This window comes from Neofelis nebulosa, chromosome 4 (assembly GCF_028018385.1).
Source record: "Neofelis nebulosa isolate mNeoNeb1 chromosome 4, mNeoNeb1.pri, whole genome shotgun sequence".
NCBI lineage: Eukaryota > Metazoa > Chordata > Mammalia > Carnivora > Felidae > Neofelis > Neofelis nebulosa.
In genome coordinates, this window is record NC_080785.1 from 86329818 (window position 1) to 86354659 (window position 24842).

A 24842-nucleotide genomic window follows, 5' to 3' on the forward strand; every position below is an offset into this window, starting at 1 on the left:
ATATATATTTATTTTAATATGTTTAGGTTATAAATATATATTACATCTATAATATGTATCATGTATAATCAAATATATTGTAAACATAAGTTAAATCTAAATATATTATATATATTTTATTTATATTTATATAAATATAATTAAATATATTCTAAATAAAAATATATTTTTTATTTTATTTTAATACATGTACAATATATATCTTTTAGAAAGAAAAACCTGGTAGACATCACCATTACTAAATGATCATACTTAACATCACTAATAGTGGGGCCATCTGACATTAGAGACCTTCCGGAATACAGTATAAAGTATTCTGTATCACCTATAAAGAAATCTTCTCCAGAAAATGTTTAAACTGTATCTCATTAAGCCTAGAGCCTAGGTTACAGCAAATATAGGGGATTAAAGAATAATGTATGAACAAAATGAAACTATCAGCTAAATCTAGAATGTGAGCCATTCCAAAGACAACTGACCTACACTCTTCAAAAAGTTAATGTCATTATGTGGAGAAAAAATGGAATGACTATTCAAGATTTAAGAGTTAAAAGAATGTAATTAAATGCAGTGCATAATACCTGAGTATGAGCTCATACAATGAATCAAATGGCTAAAAGGCATTTTAGAGACAATAAGGGAATATCAATATGTACTGGCCAGCAGATAATATTACCAAATTATTGTCAACTTTCTTACTTGTGATAATGGCACTTGGTGTTGGTAGGAAAATGTCATTATTTTTAGAAGGTACAAGCTGAAATATTTGAAGATGTGCATGTCCTGATGCTCACAACTTAACCTACACAATTGTTAAGCAAAATACACACACCCATAACACAGCAAATGCAAAATATTAAGGATTGTTGAAGAATATAGGTGGTGGGGATAAGTGTAATCAATGTACACTTTAAACCTTTCACTATGTTTTGAAATGTTCTGAAAAGGGTGACTGGGTGACTTAGTTGGTTGAGTGTCCAACTCTTGATTTCAGCTCAAGTCATGATCCCAGGGGCATTGGATCAAGCCCTGCATTGGGCACCACTCTGAGCATGGAGCCTGCTTAGGATTCTCTCTCTCTCTCTCTCTCTCTCTCTCTCTCTCTCTCTCTCTCTCTCTCTCTCCCTCCCTCCCTCCCTTCCTCCCTCTCTCCTTCAGCCCCTCTTCCCTGCTCATGCTTTCTCTTTCTCTTCCTAAAATTAAAAAAAAAAAAAAAAGGGTTGCCTGAGTGGCTCAGTTTGTTAAGCGTCTGACTCTTGATCTTGGCTCAGGTCATAATCTCATGGTTTGTGCGTTTGAGCCCTGAATCAGGCTGTTTGCTGCCAGCAAGGAGCCTGCTTGGGATTCTCTCTCTCCCTCTCTTCCCCTCCTCTACACACTCTCTCTCTCTCTCAAAATAAGTAAGTAAATAAACTTAAAAAAATAAAATAAAATAAAATAAAATGAAATAAAATAAAAGCAGTGGAAATATGTGCTAAAAAATGTTTCTGAAGTAAAGTGTGTGTGGGGAAGGGGAGTATCAAATACTGCTGAAAGATCCACCAAGATGCAGACATATTTAGCAGGAAGAAGGATGTTTCTTTGTGAGAGCAGTTTCAGTCATTTTAGAGTGGTTCAGAAAGTAAACCAGAGGTGAGAAAAAGGAAATAGTGTAGCCAACACGTGGAAGAAGTTCAACAGTTTTAAACTAGAAAGAAATTTCAGTTATGAATTAGAAAGAAATAAGACTATAAATTTAGACAAATTTGAAGAAGAAATTTTGCTTATTTGTACTTTTTTATTTGAAGAATTTTGTTTGTTTTTAAAACTCTGGTTTTAAGGAGGACAGAGGTGACTGTTTTGACTCTGATAAGGAAGATTCAGTAGAGAGGGGGAAATTGAAGAGGAAGAAGAAAGATAAAGGAGGGCTGTTTGAAGGGCCTTGGAACTAGATGAATGTGAATAAGAAACTGAAACCCGTGATTTTCTCTGAAAATCCATGAAACGTCAGCCTTGGGGCCTCACTTCCATGATTCTTCCCAAGATGCTAGAACTAAGTTCTAATTTGTGTTCTTTCATTTTTCTTCCTCTTTTCCTCCTTTTTTCCCTTTTCTCTTTTCCTTTCTCTCTCTTTCTCTTTCTTTCTTTCTCCCTCTGAAGAAAACTCCCTAAATTGTATAAACTTCACACCCCACAAAAGATGGATCAACATCTCTGGGAAGATGTTAAATATGAACAAAAAAGAGCAAACCTCTTGTGTACATATGAAATAGAGCTTGTCAAGCTTTAACAAGCCTGATAATCACTGGGGAAGCTTGTTAAAACACAGATTTCTGAGTAGTATTATACTATGAGTTTATTGATGATAAAACTAGGACTTACAAAGATTATATGACTTTGTCTAAGTCTTAAGTCTTAGTCTTAAGACTAAGATCACACAACTGTTTATGGCCAAGCTGGTACTAGATCTCGTGTACCATCATTTCAGTGGTGTTTTCTCTTGCTCTATTTATACTCTATCCTCTATTGTTTATGTTACTGGAAAACTTCTACCTATTTTTATCAGGGCTATGAAAAAATTAGTCTTACAGACTTCCCAGAGTAAAGTGCAACTTTTGAGAAACTTAAACTCAACTATCCAGCAATATTTTCCTTTGCTAAGAATAAGGATCTTTTTTACCAACCTTGTTTGCTTTTTAATACAAGCACTGCAGAATTTTAGATAATGTAAACCTTATCCTGAATGTATTAGTTTCCATTGAGCACAACAAATTGCCATGAACATACAGGCTTAAACCAATACAAATTTATGATGTCACAATTTCCATGGGTCAAAACTCTAGGCACTGGTTAGCAGAATTCTGCCTCAGGGTCTCACCAGGCTGTAAGCAAGGTATGAGCTAGGACTTCCAACTCATCTGGGGCTTGGGTTCTTCCAAGTTCACCATTTGTTGACAGAATTTCATTCTCAGGGCTGATGGTACTGAGAAGTGTTCTCAGCTCCAGGAGGCTCCCTGTTATTCTCTGGCAAGTACCCCTCTCTACAGTGTAGCAGTTTTCTTCTCTGAGGTTAGAAAGAATCCTGGGGCACCTGGGTGGCTCAGTCATTAAGCACCCAAATCTTGATTTCAGTTCCAGTCATGATCTCAGGATCCTGCTATGGAGCCCCAGATTTGGTTCTGGGCTGATGGTGCAAAGCTTTCTTGGAATCCTCTCTCTCCCTCTTTCTGCCCCTCCCCTGTTCATGCACAAGTGCGCATGTTCTCTCTTTCTCTCTTTCAAAATAAATAAACTCAAGAGAGATTGAGAGAGAGAGAGGGAGAGAGAGAGAGAGAGAGAGAGAGAGAGAGAGAGAGAGAGAGAATCCTTTCAGTTGGCTAAAGCAGTTCAGTTGACTAAGGCAGTTATATAATGTAACATAATCATGGGAGTGAGTCTCCTCTTTGCCACATGATATGACCTGATCTAGGGAGTGACTATTCCACCATATTTACAATCCCACCTGCATTATATTATACTCAGTGGGTGGGAATATGGGGTACTAACTTAGAATTCTGCCTACCCCACATAAAGATATCTGAAAAGTTACCTCTAGGCATTTTATACTTGATGAGACTTCAAAAAATCTTTGAGATTCAAACCAGCAAAGATTTTTCTCTAGATGCTTGTTTTAAGTCTGTATTAACAATCAAGCAAAAACATGGGACAAGCATTCCATTCTTGATAAAACAATGGGATGTTATCTGTCTTTGATGTGACTGTAATTGCCTCCTTTGCTAATATTGCTCCTCATTTTTTAGAGAATCCATAATAGCTTTCCTTTTGGTGATTATTATCCTTTGAATATGTATATTTCTGTAAATATTCAGCAAGGTCTTGTAAAAGGAAACTAGAATCCTGTCTGACAATTGAACAGGACATGAGTTTATAATTTGGTATTGTGTTATTTTTTTTTAAGCTGTGAATATAATAATAAAGATTAAAACACTACAGGGAGTATGTGTGGCTGTGGCAGTTGTAGGTGTTAATTATGTTGTCAGATAGGAGAGTGAAAATTCAACCTTCTGAACTTGGGTCTTGGCAGGTAGGCCAAGTATCTGATTTTTTTCTCTATTGTTATTAAAATATATTTGTTTGTAGACCTAAATATCTTTGCTTATGTAGACTTACTATTATTATTATTATTCTGAAGACAGAAATGCAGATAAAATCAGACTCACTCTTTTGGATTCCAGAACTGCATGGGTTAGCAGATTTTACTAGAGGGTTTTTAAAAGCTGAGTAGTGTGAACTGGAGGCTTAAAGAGTGGGGCTTTGATCACAGTAGGTAAACCTTCAAAAGTCAGAGGATCTCTATTAATACAGGACACATAAAAAGCTGTGGTTTTTGTCTTTTGGCACTTAAAGGTATTAGTCTATTTCAGTACTTACCAGTAAATATGTCCAACAGTTAAGCTAAAATGCAGTGGGAATTTAAGAAAAAAAAAACAACAATAACAACTAAAGAAACCACTTATATTAGTGTTTTTTAAGATCCGTGAGATGCTGTTTAGCATGTAAATATTTTTGAGACTGACTATGATTAAAAAATAAGATTCTGAGTTCCTATGTATTCTGATTTTTAGAAACAGAAGGTTTTTGTTTTTGTTTTTGTTTTTGTTTTTTTCGTTTGGGTGATCTAGTAGTTATTGTTTTCAAAATAGGGAAATTTAATACCTAACTTTCATGAGTAATTGGCTTGCTAACATTATAGTCTGATTTTGAAACATTTCAGGAGGAGCAGGAACAACATTCTATTTCTTATTCTAAATGGATTATATCAAGTGTTAGCATTCAGGCAGCCTCCATTTTGCCTATTGAAGCCAAAGTGATCTGTTCAAAAAGTCTATTTGATGCTTCTTCACCAATACTTCCTGAAGTTGGATGCTTAACTGACTGAGCCGCCCAGGTGCCCCGTTCCCTCAATTTTTAATTATACGTCTGTCGGTGAGATTGTTTAATTAATATCTGTCATTGCCCCTTACCCCACTAGAGTATACTCTAAGAACTTACATACTTATTAAATGATCTCCAGGGTAGGGGCACCTGGATGGCTCAGTCAGTTATGCATCGAACTCTTGATTTCGGCTTAGGTAATGATCTCATGGTTCATGAGTTCCAGCCCCACATCTGGCTCCATTCTGACAGTGCAGACCCTGCTTAGAATTCTCTGTCTTCCTCTCTCTCCGCCCCTCCCCTGCTCACTCTCTGTTTCCCTCAAAATAAATAAGTAAACATGGAAAATTTGTAAAAAACTATCTCCAGAGTCTAGCACAGGGCTAAGTATATAAAAGATACTGAATAAATATTTATTGAATGAATACATGAATGAATGAATAAGTGGATGGAGAAGTGAAAGAGCACATAGATTTGATTATTCATGACCTGAGAGCATTGATCATCTCAGTTAAGAGCTATACCTGCAAATAAACAAAACTTAGAGAGCAAAGTCAGCAACCACTCTACCCATTAACAGCAAGACTGCCTCTTAGACTCATGCCTGCCAACCAGCTGGCATTATCACTATTATTTTGATGTGCTTGTCAGGGATTTTAATAAACTCAAAATAACAAGGACAGATGACCTGAACACATTATGGAATGTCAACACAGTTCCCATCCTTTCCTCAGGTGGACCAAACATAAGGACAAGAAGAAATATAGCCTGAAGTGAATTGTACAAGCCTGAAGTGAATTGTACAGGTCATGAAACAAAATAGATTTGGACTAGCTCGATAGCTTGTTTGTTTGTTTGTTTGCCAGAGGTTAGGTCTGAGAAGGCATTTAAAAGAATACAAGAGCAGTGGACCATTCCAGGCAGGCAAATAATATATAAGAAAAAAAGCAGAATGGCAGAAGAAACCAGATGACAAAGAAATAATGTTGGGAAGGAGTGAGTGAAGAGGCTAATTGTTCACCAAGATTTGATGTAGCCAGAGAACAGTTTATAACCTATCTCCAGTTGTCCTTTTTGTTTGAGGTAATGTTACTGCCAACTTAAAAATGGTCCATGCAGATGATGGTCTGACATTTAAATCTCTCTTTCTCTGGAAGCATAAGAAAATGAAATTAAATAAAATACTTTGTCTTAAAAATATTCACGAATGGTGACAGTGTCTTGCTCTGGCATTTGTAGTATTCCTAGGAGGTGATGTCCTTCCGGTCTACTGTATTTTTACCAGCAATTACAAAAGAGACATTCCTCACAGGTGGTCAAAACAAGATCAAATGCAGTCAGATTTGTAATAAAGTAACATTTTTCAATAGTCAAGAAAAGGAAGCTTGACATATAAATGTTGTCCCACAAAGTTGATATTTTAGATTTTCTTTGCTCTTTTATCCAATGCTGAAATCAAGACTTTTTTTGGATCACTGAGATTCAATGACTGTTTCATTGAAGACTTTTGAAATTGCCTTTTAAAAGGTACAAATAGAAATTTTATATAATTAGAGTAAACTGAAAATGGCTTTAACCTGGTAAATGATAACCAAAGAAGTGTTATCTACCATCCCCAACAGCTGTGAATGGACCTCTATAAGTATATTGCTTTGCTAAGTAAGAGAAATAAAAGATTAAAGATTCCAAAAACAGTAATACATAGTTAGAAATTAGAATGCAAAATAAGAGATATACTTAAAAGCGATTATAAAAGTCATTTGCAAAAGATGGCATATAAATAATTCTTTTATATTTCTTCCTTTAATTGAGTTTTTGTTTCTTAATTATTCCATTTTGGCGTGGAAAATGCCAGGACTTTGATTTTATATACTAGATCGCCAGGAAAAGGCACCCTTTGCAGTAATGAGGTGTTATCCATTGGTCTGATGCTTTGCATAAACTCATCTGAATCTATCTGTGTTTGTCTTCCTCAGCCCATCCTCCACTGAAGTCAAATGCCAATCTGATACTGTAGGTCTTTTGGTTAAAACCTTGACACTGCAGCCACTTTTCTTAGGACAAGCCCATCCCAGCCCTCATCCTGGCCTTACCTCTGCTCTTCTCAATCTCCTTCCTGATCCTCCAGCACACCACCTTCTCTGACTTCCTCAGAAGAGCTCAGCTCCCTCCTTCTCCCTCTCCCCAGTGATTTACCAATCCCACCACCCCCCTACCCCGCCTCCAGCTGGGTGCATTTTCCTTTCTCTTTGTCTAGTTAACTTTTAGGCTTACATCTCGTTTCTGAACTCATTGCTGTCCCTCTGACCAGATCTTGCTCATCCTGCTGTGTGATTTTGAGACTCCAGGAAGTTTTTCTTCAAAGCATTATCACAGTTCTTGTTATCCATTTGTAAAACTGTTTTATTATTGTCTGCACTACACTGGATAAACTAGAAGCTTCATGAAGGCAGGACACTGTTGCTCACCAGTGCTTAGGTTCTGAGTAGATGACTAAAGAAGTTCCTTGAAATATGAAACAATAAATAGTTTGTGAAGATGCTTACATTTAGGAGAACTAAGATTTTTGATCATATCAAGATTATTGAAAGCATTCTCAAATAAAAGAATACAGGTTTTTGCCATTGCTGGTGACATGAAATGGCACATATGAAGCAACATGAAATTTTCCTAAGCTACCTTTGGGAGTCAAGCATTTTTCAGAAATGGAACCATTATTAGGTATTCAGAGGAAAAAAGAAATACCCCTTAGAAAAGAATTGTAGCCCTCTTGATTGGAACAGCATGTATACATTTTTGGTTGATAAGTACATAAGAAAGGCATATCTTATGTGAAAAGGCTGTACCTATGTCTATTATTATTATATTTATTAAAATTTTACATTCGCATAAAAAATACAAAGAGTACAACAAAATGTGTTTATTTACTTACACATACAGGATAAGCATAGTTTGTCAAGGCTAGGCTTAGCAAAGCATACCAAAATTGCAAGGATTTTGCTTTTAAAAAGATACATATATGAGATCTCCTGGGAACTCCAATAGAGAAAGACTGGTGGGGGTGGGGGGAGTCCGTAAGTCTGTATATTCAAGAATTACTCTAATTGAGAAAAGCATTTTGCATTGTCATCAATATGCTAATAGGAGCTATAATTTATTTGATGCTTATTATATACCAAGTGCTGTACAAAGTACTTTATATATATTAGTTTATTTAATCCAATATATGAATAATTGAAGAAGAAATATATCCACCCAACCAACAACAAACCTTACCAAAAAGTCTCTGTTTCTTTTTTCAGTAGCCCATGTGATATATAGCTGTCATATTTTACTTAACGATTAATGTAAATTTGATTCCTCTTATTCTTCCTTAAATGAGCATTGAGTGAAGTGGATTTGAATTTAGGTGGGGTTGTTCAGTGTGAATCAGAAAAAAGCTGGGCATAATTTGTTTGGGAAAGGCTGTAATGTCCCCAAACTAGTGTAGAGATACACTTCTCAGTGTTACAAGCTGAACCATCTTCCCAGATAAAATTGTCAAGAAAGTATATCTGAATCAGAGAATGCACCAGCATAGAAGAATCTACTTTTGTTAGTTCTGCTTTAGAAGAGATTATACAACCAGTAACTATGGATTACCCAGGAATTACCAGCCAACAATTTATAGCATAAATCATTGATCACTTATTTGTTGTTCTATCAATATCCTCTTATATCATCATCATTATGTTATTTTTGATTGAATAATATAAGTTTATATATGTATATGCAACATGATAATATGTATATAAACATGTTGTGATGTATTTTATATACAAAGGAACTCCTTCTTGCCCATCATAATGACACTAACATCTGTAGAACATTTACTAAAAGCCAAGCACTGGGCTATTCATTTTCTCATGTAATCCTCATAACAATGCAATGGACCATTATTATTCACAGCGTTATTACTCTGTTATTATCCCCATTTTACCAATAAAGGCAATCAGAATTAAATTCTGTATACATAGTCACTGCTCTAGTAGTCAGTGAAGCCCAGACTGGAATCCAGATCTTATTGAAACCCAAGCCAGTGCTGCTTTTCACTACCAGGGTAAATAGCCTTAGCCCCCCCCGTGGACTTTTCAAGTAATTTCAGGTCATACCACCACCTCCACTCTCAGTGTGTACCTCTTGAGATTTTATGTCTGACCATGGAACCACTAACACTAGATACTCCACATACCTGTCCTTCTTGTTTCTCAAATACATTGGGCTTCGCCTTTACGTTTACTGTTCCTCTGCCTGAACTCCTCCTTCCTCCCATCCTCATTGGTTGGCTTTCAGCTCAAAACTTACCTTCCTGAACTATTGATTTAAATAAATTCTTGCCTGCCCCAACTCTTGTCACCTTTCATCACATTACCTGTTTTCTTTTCAGTACTTATCATTTCTTCAAATTATCTTAGGTATTTATTTGTTCCTGAGCTTATTGTTTGTCTCTCCTGTAAGAATATAAACTCTAACAAATTCTCATTTTTTAATTTACCCTTGTGTATTTGTTCTATGAATGACTATACAATAGTAGATATGTCTGGATTTAGTCAAAGCTTGTGCTTACGACAATGAATAAAACAGGAATTAATATATCAAGAAGCTTATAATAGAAAAGTTGGAGAAATAGGTTTTTGAAACCTGAAATCAGTTTTATGTCACCAGATAATTTAAGGTTGAAATTGATACCTTAACTCTAGACTCAATTTATCATGCAACCAGGGATAGAGATGAAAACTACCTTCTCTTCAATAAGCTCTAATGCCTCCTAATGAATTCAGAATATGGATGATTTGGGTGGTCAGTATTAGATGTGGACTGTACTTGTGCATCCCAAACCTCTGCTCTGCATAAATACCTGGAGAACTTTATAACCTAACATGTTTGGGGTCTGTGAGAGATCCAGATTCAGTATGTGAAGGGTGAGGCCTGGAAATAGGTCCCCACTCCTCTGAGGTTTCTTTAAGAACCACTGGAGGAGCTGCCTTGCTCAGAAACAAACAAACAAGCCCAACTCTGTGTTTTCTGCTGGCAATGAATTTTAGGAAAATAGCATATCTTTACATAAGTTGAATCTAAAAAGCAAGAGTACTTTTTTTTAAACCAAACTAAATCTTAAAATTGAAGTTTGTACTTTTAGAAATCATTTATTCAGACATTGATTTACTTTTCATTTATAAATCTTTCTTACCCAAAAGCACAAGATACTTTACAAACATTAACCACATGAGAAACATGAATCTTTGCAAAAACACTGTCAGCTAGATAAAATGTTTTTAGTAGATGAAAAAGTATAATTCTGCCTTTCAAATTGAATTTCAAATAATATTTCTTGCTCTAGTGACATATGAATTGGTTTGTTGCTTTGTTGGTTCTGGGTACTTTATGTGCATTTAGATATCCTTATACATGCAGGCAGTTGAATGCTCTCTTTTCCGTATATGCCCTTTCTTCTTTACCTTTAAATGAAAAACTACACATTGTATCCATTCCTTAAATAGGGAGAGGGGAGTTGAAGTTCTACTTTACCATGTTCCCTGAAGAGATCTTTAAAAACAATTTTTTTAATCTTTATTTTTGAGAGAGAGACAGAGACAGAGAGAGACAGAGCATGAGCATGGGAGGGGCAGAGAGACAGGGAGACACAGAATCTGAAGCTGGTTCCAGGCTCTGCCCTGTCAGCACAGATCTGAACGCAGGGCTTGAACTCACAAACCGCGAGATCATGATCTGAGCTGAAGTCAGACTCTTAACTGACTGAGCCACCCTGGCTCCCCAAGAGATCTTAATTTAAACCTTTTGATTGTCTCTAACTATCCAGAGACAGCTTCCTTGAATTTCACGGCTAGGCCAGGTTTTACCCATGTTCTGTCACAACCTACTGTAGCACTACAACTTTTCTGAACTTCAGATAATTGAAGTGTTGGTAAAAGATCTAAAAAAAAAAAAAAAAAGAGAGAGAGAGAGAGAGAGATTGCTGTTTTCTACCTCTAGGGTCTTTTCCACTTCTAATAGCTTTTCTGTAAAAATCAATAGGGAAGCCCCACCTAGACCTGTCTCTCCAAAAGCACCTTGTTCTCATCTTAGTTTTATTTGTGTTTTCTTTCTATCAAATTTACCCACCCTGTGTTACATGCTCCTAAAGTCCAGAATTCAGTTTAGGCTTCCTTTATGATTTGAGAAAAGAACTTTACTTAAAGATGAGTAGTTAAAAATTGTTCAACTTCCAGTGGGGGTGTTTCTGTTGTATACCCATAGTTGCTCTATACTTGATATCAAGGACTTAATTTTATGATAGAAATCAGGCACTCAGTTCTCCCTCTCAGTTCTCAGCATCTCAGAATATTTCACATGAATTGGATAAAGTGAAGAATTGGCATTATTCACAGTAAAATTTAGCAGAAAGTAAATCACTAATCAACTTATATTGCAAATGCCCAATTTAGCTAGATGGAGCTCCATGGTTAAACACACCGTATGTTGGATTGTCCTCCTTTGGATACAGTTAGGCACTGAGTTTTTGTAAACCACATTTTTAACCCATAACAACGAAGAAATATATGAGCTGCAAAGGAATGAGAAAAACGTTACATGCAGTCCCCAAAATGAATAATATCAAAAAATAGTAGTATTTCTTGAATAATCAATTCCTGAGGTGTATGGTCGCCTTTGTCTGCAGCAAAACAATTATAACTTGTTATTCAACGAGAAACAGCACTGAGGAGTATAACATGTTTTGTTCTTTGTTTTTTTAATCTGCCTGATCATTTCAAAGGTCGGGGGGGTGGAAAGGCTGTGAATCCAGTTTAAGTGAATAAAAGTCAGTACATGTAAAACCTATTTTTAAATGGAATTTTTTCAATGCCCTTAACGAGTGCATTTATTTTAAAATGTTTTATTCAGTTAGCTTTTTAAAAAGAATCCCTGGACATTCAAGCTTCATCTTCTTCTTCCATATTTGCCTAAGGCTGATGCCGCTCTCGCTCTTCCAAAAAGGAACTAAAGCCAATTTTGCATATCTTGATTTAAAGCTTGTGCAAAGAGCCTTTTTCTTAAATATGAAGCAATCACAAAAGAATAGCAGTTTGGATTGTAGAACATCAACAAAGTTTTAGTGTATCTTTGAGTTTCTTTAAAAGGAAAAATGCACTCCTCCTATCACTTTCTTCAGTGACTACTAAGAAAATTAAAGATATCAGAAATGAGTTGATAGTAACTGTTTATTAGTCCTCAAAACTCTATCCTTTTCCCATGCCCAGAACCCCAATTGCTGAGTCAGAGAGAAATGCCCTCCACACAGCAAGGATCTGCATGAACATTGTTTGGAATGCATGACATTCTATTAGTGCCCTATGACCAAATTCCTTAATCATGAATTGAATTTTCCTACTTCCCTACTTCACTTTCCATCAGCCTGCCTAGAGAAAACAAATGTGTCAGACATAATGTACTTCTGATTCCCTAAAAATAAATGCAGAAATTAAAATCCCTGGAGATTTCAGTTCTGGAGTGGCAGAGATTCAGAAGCCAGATGCTGTGTAGGCTCTTTGGAATAGACAAAGTATACACCAGCATTAGCCCTCTGAGGACTGATAGTGCAACCAGTATGTGTTTTATTGGCATTTTTTATTTTTCAACCTGGATTTTCACAGCAGGACTAGATTAGGTCTTCCTTTGTGTTCTCCCTAATTTATCTGCTCTTTTTGCAGATGTTTGCCTAAAATACATTTTGTTTAGTTGTAGGTAGTTTCTTTTTTAACAACTCATAGATGATATTATACTATTTCCCTGTTGAGACTGTTGAGACCAGACTATTAATCAACAGACTATTATATTAGGAACAGTTGTACTCTATAGAACATCATGCATTAGCTAGTATTCCCTGGAAACCCAGAGCAATGAATGCATCATGGAATATGTGGGATACTTAAAAAAAAAAAAAAAAAAAGTTTGTTTGAAAGAAAGGTGAAACAAAAGGCTGGAACATATACTTTTTATGTATATTTATAACAGAAAAATAAAGTATGAAGAAAATATTATGCTTCCCTGGACCAAGCTACATTAAGAATTAGCGTTATCTGGGGCACCTAGGTGGCTCAGTCGGTTAAGCATCCACTTGGGTTCAGGTCATGATCTCGTGGTTTGTGAGTTTGGGCCCCATTGGACTCTGGTGCTTACAGCTCAGAGCTTGGAATCGGCTTTGGATTCTGTGTCTCCCTCTCTCTCTCTGCCCCTCCCCCGCTCATGCTCAGTCTCTCTCAAAAATAAATAAACATAAAAAAAAAGAAGTCGCTTTATTTGTTTTCTGGGAAAAAGCAGATCCTCTCTTGTACCCAAACTACATTAAATAACAACTTCCTGATCCTAAAGCCCAGGATCAGGCTCCTGGAGGATTAGCTCCTCCATTTCTGCGAAGAACCATGTTTCTAGAATAACATTTCCAAACCCAGCAGTGAAGTAAGAAATTTGATTTCCATAGAAACCAAAAATGAAATTATAACTTAAATGTGAGTGTAGAGTCACAATTAGAGCAACAGCTCTTTCTGTGACTGAGATAAGTTGTCACGCTGGGTATTCATGGAAACAAATAGGAAGTATAATTGCAGGGGGTCAGGATAGGGCATGTTAAAAATGAAATATTCTGTAGAAATTTCAAAAGGCAAAATGTGAGCGTGTTGACTTTCATATATGTAACACTGTTTGACCTTTGGGGGATTTGCCTGGATTTGTAATCGTTGTTTCCTTATCTATAAAATTGGAGTAATACTATGTGCTACCTGCTTCTTATGTAATTAGCATTCACACTGAGCACTTACTATGTATCGGGCACAAAGTGCCTTATATGAATTTACTCAATTCTCACTATTATGGTTATTTTTGTAGATAATAGCTAACAACTTATAGTGCTTTTCATGTGCCTGGCACTGTTCTAAGCATCTTTGCATATGTTTATCAACACATTTTCCTTCAGACCAGCCATGAGGTAGAAACAACCATTGCCCTATTTTACAAATGAGAAAACTAAAGCAAAAGCAAATGAGATAATGCATATTTGGTAAACTGCAAAGTATTGTATACAAGTAGGTATACAATTATATCATCCCCATGGACTAATTAACTATTTTCTGTATATGTAATTAAATAATTCCTTCTTCCTATTCTAATTTGGAAGGTAGATTTTAACTAAGGTGATTTTTATTACATGACCTAGTAGTTTCTATAAGAGATATAATTTATTTTATCTTTTAATGTCTTACTCTATGCATGATAGTTATATTGAAATTTGAAGGCACACTTAAGTATCTGATAATGATCATATAGTTATGTTTTAACTATTGTTAAAAAGCTCTACAAATTACCAGAATTAATTCTAATCTGTGCTTAAAAGTAGATGCTCACTTTTGTTCTATATGTAACAAAATACTTAAGGCAGTGCTTCACTAGTTTCTGTTTTTGGCCATTGGTTCTCCACTGTTGTGGGATTTGAAGTTCAATATTAACTCATCTACACTACCATTGTAGCATTGTGGTCAGAGTTCTTACCCTGTTTTCATTATTACTTGAATTATATTACCAAAGTAAATGGAAAATGGTCATCTAAAGTTGGACACAAAAGTGCACTTTCAGAACTATAGGAATCTATGAGCAATTTAATCAATACAATTCTTTTTTTTTTTTTTTTGAGGGGGGTTGGGGAGGGGCAAGAGATAGATAGAGATATCTATAGATAGATAGAGATAGGGAGAGAGAGAGAGAGAGAGAGAGAGAGAGAGAGAGAGAATTCCAAGCAGCCAAGCAGACCCCGTGTTGTCAGCACAGAGCCTGATGTGGGGCTCAATCCCAGAACTGTGAGATCATGACTTGAACCAAAATCAAGAGTTGGACTCTTAACTGACTGAGCCACCCTGGTGCCCCTAAGCAATAGAATTCTTATGAATATGTTTTTATCTTAGTAGATGTTGCGATAAACATGCATTTGTGTACTGTCATAAGTTCACATCACTTAACATTGGAAAGCAGAACTGTCTGGTTATCCCTAGCTATATTCCTAGAGCCTGATATGAGGCACATGTAACTGTTCACTTTGAGGGCTATGTTGTCATCTGTCTACTTTATGCATCTAACTACTGTGCACAAGTCAAAACCAAAATTATCAGTAGCACTGTGTAAAATTTTATTGGTTGCATTTATGTAGAATGTGAAAACTGTATGTACTGATTACACCCAATTTACTATGAGAATTTTCCAGATTATAATAAACAAAGGAAATTTGAATAGGTTTTTAGCAATATTTTGATTCCACTCTGCTCAATTATCAGAACAAAACTGCAAAAGGCTTTTTTATAAAAGGAAAAAGACATGGCATTGCCTGAGTTGTTCTATGAAGCATGGCATAGGGAAATGCAGATGATAGTAGTGTCATAAAGATGACATGTGTCAGTCGTCAAAGTGCAAGAAGGGTGGGCTGTGGGTTCTGACTGACATGCTGCCTGTTTATCATGAGGAAGACTTTCCAGCTTCTGTGCTGGTGGATCGGGGACCATGACTAAGGATAGTCAAGACACTAGAAGGGTGGGAACAATTTAAAGGTTGCTGGGTGGGAGGTAAAACTGTGGAGCTAGAGATGGTTGATTAATGGTAGGTAGTCAGGGCAAATAAAATAAAAGGTTCTTCAAGTCTTTGGACCTGCTCCAATTTCTGTTCTGGTAAATACTTGACATCTTTTAAGACTAAACTCCTATGTTGACATCATATTCTGATATTATTATTACTCACACACATGCACATACATATACTCACATAGATGCACATTCACACACATACACTCACTACAAATATTCTCCTTTTTTTAGGTCTTCAAAATACCCATCTTTGGGTCTTCTTCCTGCATTGGTATCTGATGATACCAATCTGATGACCAAGGTATATGGCCTTAAGGATATATGTTTAGTTTAGAAGCCTTCTTCCTATTAAAAAAAATGAGAAAAAAATCTGTCTCTCAGTTATTTTTAACAGAAATTTATGTTTAATGTGAACTAAACCCACATGCCAGTAGGGAAAAAGTAAGCTTTCTGATAACACACACTTTAATTATGGGAGATTGCTATAGACACTAATGTATAAACATGAGCCAAAAGAGCAATCCAAATAATGAACAATAAATGAATTGGAAAATAAAAGAACATGTGAATTTTATCACATGAACATGTATTTCTCATTAAATTTCAGTAGTGTCTGTATTGGTTGTAATTAAAACCAGAATGTATAAGACCTAAGGATATATATCCTCACTCTGGAAGTCATGATTGTGAGAAAGTGTTTGTTTTGTATCTATTGTGCCCAGCCAATGTGGGTGTCAGGTAAATGCCAAGAAAGACAGAACATTGACCCTGTCACCAAGATAATGTAAGTAAAAGACTACCATCTGACTGCACGAGAGTACCATATTAAGTGTCACAAACTAGAAATGTATAGATATTCAGAAGATAGATATCTTATGAAACTGATTGCTAGATACTAGAACTTGATCCTCACTAACCTGTTAAGAATCTATATAAATACAGAAAAGCATGGCAGCCATTTCATATCTGGAAACCAACATCATGAACAAAGCCATAGAGAAATCAACTTTGGGATGGTGGATGATACAGCAGCAAGAGGCTGGCAAGTCTAGAGTTGAGATTTTCTTGTAGATATTTGTGAAAACAATCTTATTTGCCTTGATTATTGAGTCAAGATATGGTACATTAATAATTATTGACTTTTGAGGGAAGAAATGCTAAACATGTACCTAAAGGAAAATTAGCATAGCAGTGATGTGCCCCATTGCTTTTGGAAGTGATGAGGCAAAGAGGAGAGGAATGAAGAGGATAAAGAATGACTTTGACCATGAAGTATGGGATGTTAGATTAATTCATGCTTGAAGTGATGGAGATTTAGACCAGTTGAAATGGCAGCAGGATACAGACATTGAAAGGAAAAACCGGAATGGGTTGGTGGCTTTCTACATAGCCAAATATATGAAAAATCCATCATAAGCAGAAAACAGTCTTCTTGTTCTCTGTATTTTCAGTATCCAAAACAGTATCTAGGACAAAGCAATTATTTGATAAATGCTATACCTGATGAAGATAATGCGAGACAGAGAAACTAAAAACATTGAAATAAGAATCTAAGTTTTTGAGAAACTATCAAAGACACAAACTGGGATTGTGAGAAGGGGTACCTTACCTGGAGGAAAGATGTAATTAAGGGATTTAGGGCTTGTGGTGATGGTGAATTAGCCAAGGAAAAATGACTTATAGACAGTTGAAAGAACCCCAAAGTTTGACAGTTTATTTCTACTCTTGTTGCTTTTTCTTGAAAATACTAGAAACATTCAGAAACTAATTAAGGCATTGGGAACTTCAATTAGTATTGGTGCTATAACTAAACCTGAGCATGCCATGTACCTAATAACATTTTCAGTGCCAAAAATTAAAATGCCATTCAAATTTTAAAAATACTTTAAAAATAATCTCATAATTTTTTCCATTATGATTAAACACTATGTCATTTCTTTGATTTTTTTTTCTAGAATAGATCAAATAGATCAAAGCTATATTAAGAGTAACTGGAAAATGCACCCTAGAATTTTGAAATAATTTTCTATAATGCTGATTCGAGCTTATAATCTGAAGTTCATATTATAGATACTGAGAAAAAAATCTTCAAAAGTTGTGCTGTTTTGACTTTTTATTTCTCAAATCATTACTTATGATGTCAGAATTACCCTGTTTTTCCTTGCTCTTTTCATATTTGAAGACTTTAAGTGACCCCTTGTATTCTAGTTCTTTTTGTAAGCATTACATACATCATGCATACACAACCAGACTATAATAATAATTAATATGATCTCAGAGGAGAGAAACAGCATTTCAGAGTCTATTAATAGAGCAGAGAGAAATTATTCTTTTGAGAAGCTTCTGGACTTTAAAGATTATATTTTCCTATTTGGAGAATTGAAAAATAGATACACAGAGATTAAATGACTTGCAAAAATCATCTAGTGAGTCAGTGACAAAACTAGAACTCAACTCCCAATGTTTAAAATTCTATATTCAGCATAAAATCTACTGGACCACAATTTTTTTTTTTTTTTTTTACAATGGCAAATAAGAATTGCTTTAAGCCAGCAAGTATGATTGGCTTTCATTGGCAGAAGTCAACACCTTTGACCAATCAAATGATCTATCGAAGACCTGGCCAGAATCTTCTAAAAATAGCCTCTCGGGCTATAGATGATAACAGATGTATTCCAGGAAAGTTACAGTCAGTTGTGTTTGCCTTTAGAAAGCCGCTTGCTTGCAAGCCGTAGAGTATCAGAGGGGCAGTGAAGCAAGCCATGCCCTGCTTAAGGTTCACGCATTTCCAAAATTCAAGTCTCATTCTCATCTTCACTTCCTTTCCATTAACTTCCTGAAAGTATTGTAAATAAGAACTGTGCTCACTATGACTGCAGCCTCTGTGTAATAATTGAGATTCAACATTAGGTTACACATTAAGTTTTTTTGGTTCGTTTGCTTAAACTGTTATTACTGTGGAAATAGCCATTACATCCAGGTAATAATGTGACTGGTGCTTATTGATCTAGAATTATAATAAAAAACTAAACATATATCTTTATTTGAACACCACATTTCCTCCTTGTTTCCTGATCACCTTCCTTAGCTATAGATAACACTCCTGAAACCATGACCATCCTAGCTGGAGCATAGCAGTAGTTCAGTAAGTGGCAGTGACTAGAGAAATCATATATCAGAGTGGAGTCATTCAAACTGGTTTGAGTCCTAGCTCCCTTGCAAGTCAGTGCCTATTCTCTATCCAACTTTAACCTCTCTGACTCCCAATTTTCTAATCTGTAAAACAAAGAAAATTATATCACCTTTATAGAGGTGTTGAGAGGATTCTAGGAGGGAAAAATGTATACAAGCTCTTTGCATAGTACATAGTGCTTAACAAGTGGTAAATAAATGGTAGTAATTAAAATCTTACCTATTGGAATAACTCCCTTAGGTAACCAGCAATAGTAGGAACTTGGGTTCGGAATGTGTATTAGTCTGCTCAGGCTGCCATAACAAGATTCTCAGACCGGGTGGCTCAAACAACAGAAATTTACTTTTTCACACTTCTCAAAGCCAGGCGTCCAAGATCAAGATGTCAGCAGAGTTGGTTTCTCCTGAGGCCTCGGTCCTTAGGTTGCAGATGGCAGACTTCTCTATGTCATGTTCCTCACGTGATCTTTTCCTCTGTGCATGTACATCCCTGGTGTCTCTTCCTCTTCTTATTAGCACAGTAATCATAATAGCTTATGGCTCCATCCTTATGACCTCATTTATTTTTAAATACCATATCTCCAAATACAATCATCACATTTAGGGCTTCAATATATGAAACTGGGGGAGAGGGAAGCACGGAGGCACAATTCAATCCATAAGAGAATGTCACTGTTAAAATAATAGTTTTGTTACTGGAAAATAGAATAGAAGCCTTCTTAAAAATTTTTTAAATGTTTGTTTATTTTTGAGAGAGAGACAGAGTGCGAGTGGGGGAGGAGCAGAGAGAGAGGGAGACACAGAATCTGAAGCAGGCTCCAGGCTCTGAGCTGTCAGCATGGAGCCCGATGCAGGGCTCAAACTCACAAACTGTGAGATCATGACCCAAGACCCAAGCTGAAGTCAGATGCTTACCGACTGAGCCACCCAGGCACCCCTGGAATAGAAGGCTTTAAGAGAAGTGTGAACTGCTTTCCAATAGCACTCTCGCATTCATGCTTAAGGAATTTTGTGAAATTAATTATCCACTTTACCTTGGAATAGCTTTAGGGATTAGAACATGGGATGGTTCAGTTCCATTGGACAGAAAGGGAATGCAATTCTACAGAAAAGTTTCTCTAATGTTGAGGATAAGAGTCGATTGAGTAGCTTATTTAAAAGGCAAAATTGGGCGCCTGGGTGGCGCAGTCGGTTAAGCGTCCGACTTCAGCCAGGTCACGATCTCGCGGTCCGTGAGTTCGAGCCCCGCGTCAGGCTCTGGGCTGATGGCTCGGAGCCTGGAGCCTGCTTCCGATTCTGTGTCTCCCTCTCTCTCTGCCCCTCCCCCGTTCATGCTCTGTCTCTCTCTGTCCCAAAAATAAAATTAAAAAAATAAAAAATAAAAAAAAAAAAATAAAATAAAAGGCAAAATCTTGGGACCCATCCAGAAAATCTGATTTATTGAGTCTGGTTTTGTTCTGTATTAGTTTTTTATTGCTACTGTAAAAAAAAAATTACCACAAAGAGGCAATTAAAATGACACAAGTTTGTGACTTACAGTTCTGGAGGTCAGAAGCATGAAATGGATCATACAGACTAAAATCAAGATGTCAGCAGATGTCTCCTTCTGGAGACTCCAAGGGAGAATCCATTTCCTTGCTTTTTCCAAATTTTGGAAGCCATCTACATTTCTTGGATCTTGACCCCTTCTTCCATCTTCAAAACACACTGCTCCAACCTCTGCTTACATCATCACATCTGGTGTCTCTCTCTTGTAAGGACCCTGTGATGACATTGTGCCAACCCAGATAATCCAGGGGAGTCTTCCCATCGCAAATATTCTTAAGTTAATTGTAATTGAGGTGTGTTTCTTTTGTCCTGTAAGGTAACATGTCCCCAGGTTCGTTAGGACATGAACATATTTGGGGTAGAGGTTATTATTCTGTCTACCACAAGGTCTAAGAATCTGTAATTTCTGTAAATAACCTAACCAGTTTGACCACTGGTGAACCCTAGCAGGCATCAGGAGGCATCACAGAATCATTAAATCTACTGAGGAAGTGGCGTGAGCCAAGGCAGGACTAGTGTTTCATCTCCAAGCTTCCCAGCCTCCGCCTCTTCCCTGTTCAGTTAATTACTCCTGTCTTGTATTCGTGTAAGCAACAAGGCAACACGGGATGCCTTGTGAAGAACACAAAGACTAAACTTTAACTTTTACTCAGTTACTTTTTATCACAATAAACCTTAGTGGAAAAGAAGATAAATAGCATCATATAACAGAATGGGACCAGGGCTCTTAGAATTATTCACTCAAACTACTTTCAAAAATCCAAAGGGTCAGAGCTCAGTCTATTTAAGAGTATCCCAGAAGAAGTAATATTTGTCTTCAGTAGGCTTGAATAGGTGGCAGGATTTATTTAGAAGAAATTCTTCCCTGGGCTAAAAGGACACATTGACTAAAGACTAAGAGGCAAACAGAGGGTTATTTCAGTGAATGATGAGGGGTGCAATTAGGTTGAGCATATTAATGCCTTCTGTCCTCACAACCAGTGCAAAATGCTAGCAGGTGAGGCTCATGGATTTAAGGAAACTTTTCTAACAGTTTTGGCTTGTCAGGGAGAGGGTCTAGATTAAATTCTAGGTTTCCTGAACCCAGGTGTGTGTCACCTGACTGCAGTTTTTATCTCATACATAAAAGTTGAAGAGAAATAGGAAAGAAGATAAATATGAGCCATTTGAAAATATGTTGCTATCTTCATATCCCTCTGGTAAACTTAAATGTTAAGAATGAGACCACATACAAAGCCACAGTAGAGAGCAGTCTTCAGATGGGAGAAGGGAAGGAAAGGATGAAGGCAGGCAGGAAGCAATAGACAGGAAGCAGAGGACAGCTTTGAGGCCAAATTCACCATTTAGTCTAAAAGTTCTTCTTCAATCCCATAAACATATAACCCTTTAACTTACATGTGTTATAAATATTTAATTGGGGTATTATGCATGATTTTGTATTGCTTCTGTATGTCCAATGACTACAGGTCTATAAGAACATCTTCCTTTGATATGAAGGCTGGAAGAAAGAAAGAAAAAATACCCATGTATTTCGATTTGTAACACACCTTCAACATAGTTACAAATCATCAGCTGATTGATATTTATTTCAAAATGATATTGAGTTGTCTTTTCAAAACCTGGACCCATTGCTCTGAGATTGTTTTCTTTCTGCAATTTTTACTGCCTCATTCAACTCACCCTAGAATGATTATGGTAGCCCTTCTCAGCCTGCTTCCTTCAACCACTTTATATCTAAATCACATCCCTAGTCATAATTGCCTGATGCTGTGGTAATGGTAGGATTTTGGATTCTTTTCAGGCAGACCTTGTATCCAAGTATGTGACTTCTCAAAATTGCATTTTAAGAAAATTATGTCACCCTTTGAGATCCATCATTATTTGCCTGTCCTCCCTGTATTATCCATTCCAAAAATATTTATGTTGTTTGTTATAATTTCCTGTTAACAAGTCCTGGCTAATTCAACCCTGTATTTATTACACAGACAGGGCATTGTATCTATTGTCTGAGAACCAGCCGATGTCAAATCCTTCTGTTGAGATGTTTACAGACATATCTTCAGACTTGGCATCTAATTATACTCAGCTTCAGATATCCTAATATCTTCTACTTGTTTGCTTGATTTAAATATTAATATTAGTGACTGCAAAACACTTTGAAAACAATGGAAGCATAGAACTTGTTGGTTATTTTCAATTTTGTTGCCATAATTGGATTTTACAATAATTGGACGGAAGAGAAAGTTTGTTTTTTCTTAATTAAGCATGTGCAATATAGAGAAGGTAGGTGAAAAATCATTCGAAAGTTCCATACAGGGGCACGTGGGTGGCTCAGTTGGTTAAGCGTCTGACTTTGGCTCAGGTCATGATCTCATGGCTTGTGACTTTGAGCCCTGCATCAGGCTCTGTGCTGACAGCTCAGAGCCTGGAGCCCGCTTATGATTCTGTGTTTCCCTTTCTCTCTGTCCCTCCCTTGATCTCTCTCTCTCTCTCTCTCTCTCTCTCTCTCTCTCTGTCAGAAAATAAACATTAAAAAATTTTTTTAAAAAGAAAGTTCCGTATAAAGTGCCAGTTGATGCACTGTGAGGTTTCCAGTTGAGACATATTTTACCAAATTCGTAAAAGACACCTAAGTTAAAATAGGAGGCACCAGTAACAAAAACCATACTGTCTTTAAGTTTTTAGACAAAATTAGAGTATAGCAAATTTAGTAGCAAAAAGAGTTCTACTAAAAACTTAAACATTGATTAATTATTACTAAGGAGGCTTTTATTGAGAAATCTGTGGACAAAATCTCAGAGGCCTGTAAAAGTTGTTTTTTTTTTTTTTTTTGCTTATTATATCAACTAGTTACTGTGCATTGCACTATAATTTCAGTTTGCCTTCTGTATTTTGATTCATGATAAAGTAGGTTCTCTAAGACTTGTAAAAAATCAGTGTTTCACTTATTTTTTTTAATTATTATTGTATGTTTCTTAGTGTTTCACTTTTAATGTGTTTGCTTAGTATCCTGGCTTGCCAGTTTGATTTGGGTTTCCCAATGTACAAATAACAGAAATCACAGTTTATTTTCCTCACATCTATTACTTGTATCTGTTACAGAAACGATTTTTTTTCTTCTTTTTTTTTTTTGCAATGAGAATCTGCAATTGAAAGACATGTTAATAGACAAAGATTTAATTTTTTCATTTAATCAGTTGATATTTTGATTTAACATTATGAATATCCTGTCCTACAGATGCACCATTTTCTGTTTTGTATTGGGCTACTAAGTAAAGCAATGAAGACATACTATGTGAATTATACAATTGATGCAATGGAAGAACAGATAAAGTTATGAGTCTGTATAAGAACAAAAGTTTCCAAATTAAGAAACTATTGGTGGGCCATTTAGTTGTCAGAGTGTTCCCTGTGGTACAGACATGGGGCATACCAAGGATCCTGCTTCTAGTAGTTAGTTAATCACTTTTGGGCAGGTACACTGCCTGAATCCCATCTGAGTATGTACCATCCTGAAAGAGGTCTAGCAATAATAGTGGAAATTCTGTGATTGAAAAAAAGATGTTACATTCTTTTCATTTTTATATTTGGTATTATATTTGGGGACACAATGGATTTCAGAGACTATTAGTTAAAATGGGTTAAATGTAAAAAAATATATATTGAGGGGCACCTGGGTGACTCACTTGGTTGATTTTCCAACTCCTGATTTCATCTCAGGTCATGGTCCCAGGGTCATGAGACTGAGCCCTTCATCGTGGAGCCTGCTTGAGATTCTCTTTCTCTCTCTCTCTCTCTCTCTCTCTCTCTCTCTCTCTCTCTCCCCCTCTCCCTAAAATAAACAAATTTAATGAAAAATTATTAATACTGATAATACAATGATTTATAGAACATATTAATATAGAATATATATGTCTATTGTACAAGCCAGTGCAAGTGATATAAATTCAGCAGCATATTACCATTTATCACATTAAATTAATATTCTTAACTTGAATTTTACTGAGTTTTTAAGTTTTTGTATTTAATTTGTATTTTTTTGTGGTTTGTAATCATAGAAGTACAAAAGCTAGAAAGAAAGGGAATTAATTTTTCTTGTTTAAAATGTGCATATATCTAGGGGTGCCTGGGTGGCTCAGTCAGTTAAGTGGCTGACTCCTGATTTCAGCTAAAGTCATGATCTCACGGTTCATGAGATTGAGCCCACATTGAGCTCTGCGCTGACAGAGTGGAGCCTGCTTGGGATTCTGTGTCTCTGTCTCTCTGACCCTCCGTTGTGTGCTCTCTCTCTCTCTCTCTCTCTCTCAAAATAAATAAACATTAAGAAAATAAATGTGCATATATCTAAGTAGTATTATAATAAATATAACTTAATTGAGCACTAGAAACTTGGGAGCATTTTCCTATTTGAAGGAGTCTATACTCAAGTTTGAAACCACTAACATAGATACTGTAATAGCAATGAAAAGAATTTTAACTAGATTCTCATTAAAGTTAAATATCCAATTTAAATTTTAAGTTAAAAAC

General features: G+C 36.1%; 1 protein-coding gene and 1 long non-coding RNA gene across 12 annotated transcripts in view; both read left to right on the forward strand.

Moving 5' to 3' along the window:
- Positions 1 to 24842, forward strand: part of MAGI2 (membrane associated guanylate kinase, WW and PDZ domain containing 2) — a 1350742-nt gene that overhangs the window by 275628 nt on the left and 1050272 nt on the right. The window lies entirely within an intron of this gene.
- On the forward strand, positions 1156 to 24138 carry LOC131509487 (uncharacterized). Of its 2 annotated transcripts, none has more exons than XR_009260524.1 (3): positions 1156 to 2872; positions 16298 to 16359; positions 24036 to 24138. It is a non-coding gene; the product is annotated as an uncharacterized LOC131509487 (long non-coding RNA). The 2 variants fall into 2 exon arrangements; XR_009260525.1 differs by lacking the exon at positions 1156 to 2872 and adding an exon at positions 14709 to 15876.